General features: G+C 41.1%; 1 long non-coding RNA gene across 1 annotated transcript; it reads right to left on the bottom strand.

Annotated features, from left to right (window-relative positions):
- Window positions 1-1,157: 1,157 nt before the first annotated feature.
- Window positions 1,158-2,323, bottom strand: LOC148106082 (uncharacterized). Its single transcript, XR_015720727.1, has 3 exons — window positions 2,206-2,323; window positions 1,862-2,042; window positions 1,158-1,486 (listed from the first exon to the last, which is right to left on the bottom strand). It is a non-coding gene; the product is annotated as an uncharacterized LOC148106082 (long non-coding RNA).
- Window positions 2,324-3,679: the final 1,356 nt, after the last annotated feature.

Here is a 3,679-nt window from a genome sequence, read left to right as displayed (position 1 = left end):
GAAAAAACGTCTCCGAAAACGTAGAAGCATTTTTGCAAATATGTGTTGTCTTAATTACCTGAGCAGATATTTCAAATTTACACAGCTACATTCTTGCCTGAAAATATCTTAAAAGTTTACTTTGTGACCCAGAAAGAGTAATAAGAGTAATATTAAAACTAAGTGGCTGCCGCCATTGTTGGAAACTAGAATCGGCTGGGCCGCGCTATGAATTCTGGCATAGGGTGGGCCATGAAGGATACACCTGACCCATCCTTCAAAGCTGTGGAAAGTATTATATTGTTTTGAGAGCCTTTTTGTTGGTGAAGTATTGATTTTATGTACAATTCCACTGGTAGCCCAGATAGCAAGGAAACATTGAAACAACGTTGAGTCAATATCAGGCGACGTCATTGAATCAACGTTGAAGTGTGACGTTGACCTAACGTCACTCTTGCACCCTTTTTTAATGTTGAAACAACGTCAGGTTTTGATGTTGAATCAATGTTGAAACCTGACATTGAAACAATGTCAGATTCTGATATTGAAACACTGTTGAGCTATGGTGTTGATTTTCCACCTCTTTCGCACAGTTGCTTTTTATTAAAACAACAGTTAAATCATGACTGGAAATCTACCTTTCTTTATAAGTATTTTAACCAATACTAAACTACTGCATGGGCAGCACGGTGGCACGGTGGTTAGCACTGTTGCCGCACAGCAAGAAGGTCCTGAGTTCAATTCCACCATCAGGCCCGGGTCTTTCTGTGTGGAGTTTGCATGTTCTCCCCGTGTTTGCGTGGGTTCCCTCCGGGTACTCCGGCTTCCTCCCACCGTCCAAAGACATGCAGCTTGTGGGGATAGGTTAATTGGATAATCCAAATTGCCACTGGGTGTGAATGTGCGAGTGAATGTGAGTGCGAATGGTTGTCTGTCCCTGTGTGTTGGCCCTGCGACAGACTGGCGACCTGTCCAGGGTGTACCCCGCCTCTCGCCCTATGACAGCTGGGATAGGCTCCAGCGCCCCCCGCGACCCTGAAAAGGAGAAGCGGAAGCGAATGGATGGATGGATGGATGGATAAACTACTGCATGTTTCCATCAATACTTAAACCACCTAAACACATAATTGTACTTATGTACTTACTCTTCAAATTGGACACCCTTTATAAAAAAAACAACAACAAATGTCTCACAATGTATCATGTCAACATTAATATCCTAAAATAAGAAAGCATTGCATGTGATGTAACAGAGAAAAAAAATAAACAAAAAAAGGTCAATAGGCATGTTTCGTTTGCTAAATACTTTATTAAAAGACAGTTTCCTATTTACATTTATATGTTTCACAGAAGTTTGTAATTTTTTACTCTGGGATGGGGATGCATGATGTGCGTCCTGCACCACCCATACCCATACGATCTGGGGCGTATCGGAGCCATTTCTGCACTGCTTGTGCAAAGACAAACTTGGACATAGAGTTTGCCCCTAACTGCTGCGTCAGGCCATCTAGGAAAAAAATACACACACACACAAACAAAAAAAGTGAATTAGAGCACATGAATAAGCTCTTGTTAACTGTCTTCAGCGGGGAGAAAGTATGTAAACTCCTAGGCTGAAAAACATGAAAGTCACCAGGCGTAAATCTGCAAACTGCCGCATTTGATTCCCAAAGAGCTATGAGCTGTGATAAGTGATAAGTCTTAGCATGGTGTGCCGTGTATCCTTTAAAACAAAATAAACATGGGGTCCTCGGGCTGTACAACTACAACCCGAGGACTAAACAAGCCAAAGACCAAAGACTCCATCTCCAGATTAACCGGACATGAAAGTCTTGTTATTAAGAAAGACAAAGTAATATAGCAAAAAAACTGTAAAACTTACCACCATATATGCATTTGCAGAGCGCTGTATCTTTAAATGCCATTTTTTGCTTTGTCTGGTCCTTGGTTTTTTTCCCTGCCCAGTTGAGTACCGAGGCCAGCTCGTTTGTAATGGCATAAGCCATTACACGGCGGACTCGCACCTCCAGTGTGGTCCCTCCAATCAAGGCAAAGCGTCTCACCTATAGACACATTTTAAGAGATGGAATTAGCGTGTCTCATGTCTTAAATGTGTATGCAAGTGCTTGTGTGTTTAATCAACAGGCCGTTGTTATGTATTTAAATCACATCTGACAGCTATTACACTTTATAGTTACAAAGTGTACATAACCTTTATATACTTACCATTGCCTTATTTGCCTCTTATGATTGAAAAGCTGCCTCTGCATTGTTTAGCTCCTCAATGTTGTGCAAGGGCAAATCCAGAGGCAGTACCCCAGCATCTACCGATTCATTGCAGCAGGGATGGCTGATGGCTCTGACCTCCTCACGGAGTTCGTTAACAGCTGTCGTCAGGTCTGACAGCATAGCTAATATCTTTTGTGAGGTCGCATCTGTTTAAAAAAACAATTCCAGAAAGATTAATGGCTTAAGCAGTGAGAGGCGAAAAACTAATAAATAAATAATAAAACGCAGTTTACGTGTGGACAAAAGGTGCAAACGCAAGGTAGGTGAGCGTGCATCGTAAAGTTAGGTGAGCGTGCATCGTAAAGTTAGGTGAGCGTGCAACGTAAAGTTAGGTGAGCATGCAACGTAAAGTTAGGTGAGCGTGCAACGTAAAGTTAGGTGAGCGTGCAACGTAAAGTTTGAATTGAGTGCGAATCGAAGCGGGTGCTCTCCAATCATTAAAAGTAACAAAGTCATTGAACACATTTATACAGTTACCTTTACGTTTATCAATCATATATCACAGATTTACAATTTTTTGTAGTACTATGCTAAAAAGCAACTACAGAGCGAAAGTCTGGGTCAAGCGCCTTGGCGACGGCAAGAACAAAGGAACCCTCGAAGCGTTAAAGCTAGCTTTGTAAGGGAATATAACGGAAAAGTATGAAACGAAAATGTTTTCTTTGTTGACTTTGTTCGCAATGCAATTTATTTGTTGCCGGATTGTAAGATGAAAGTAGACACAATTTCGGGCTCCCACATTTTGTCCGAAACTTTACATTAACAAGTTTGTTTGTTTTTTACTGTTATTCAAATGCAACCGTGGAAATAACGAATAGAACAAAAGTCATTCATTCTTACCTTATATTAATCGTGGTGCAGGCCAGTGCAGTGCATGAACTGATGCCTTCTCCGGTCAATTCCGCTGAGAGTAAATCTAATGTCCCGCTCTACTGTACAAGACAATGGTTACCTGAAGGGATGTACCACTGTGAGAGGGGGGGCTATGGAATAGTCCAAGTGGTAGCAGCTGTAATTTCCTGCTCAACCATAAATCAATGGTTTTTCAACGTGATTGTTGTCACCTTGTCAACTATAAATAGATCAACAATCAACGATGACAGAACAACAGTGAATCAATGTTATTTCAATGTCAGTGTCAGGTTTCATCAGTATTTCAATGTTGTTTCAACATTGGTTTTGTGTTGACATTTCAAGCCTGACGATTCTGATGGTTCAGATGGAAAATCAACATCTGTTCAATGTTTCCTTGCTATCTGGGAGACGCGATCTGTACGGTCCGACTTTGCACATGCGCAGTAAGGATCAGGGAGTCCAATCCGTAACTCTTTTTTTCTCGTTTTTTTTTCTACATTATATTGAAATGTTTCATTATTGCAAACATTTTCTCTCAGGCGGATAGACACAGAAA

This window comes from Neolamprologus brichardi, chromosome 2, assembly GCF_056152115.1.
Source record: "Neolamprologus brichardi isolate AB-2024 chromosome 2, ASM5615211v1, whole genome shotgun sequence".
Taxonomy (NCBI): domain Eukaryota; kingdom Metazoa; phylum Chordata; class Actinopteri; order Cichliformes; family Cichlidae; genus Neolamprologus; species Neolamprologus brichardi.
The sequence above is the reverse complement of the archived record's forward strand: the minus strand, read 5'-3'. Positions and strand labels throughout refer to the sequence as shown.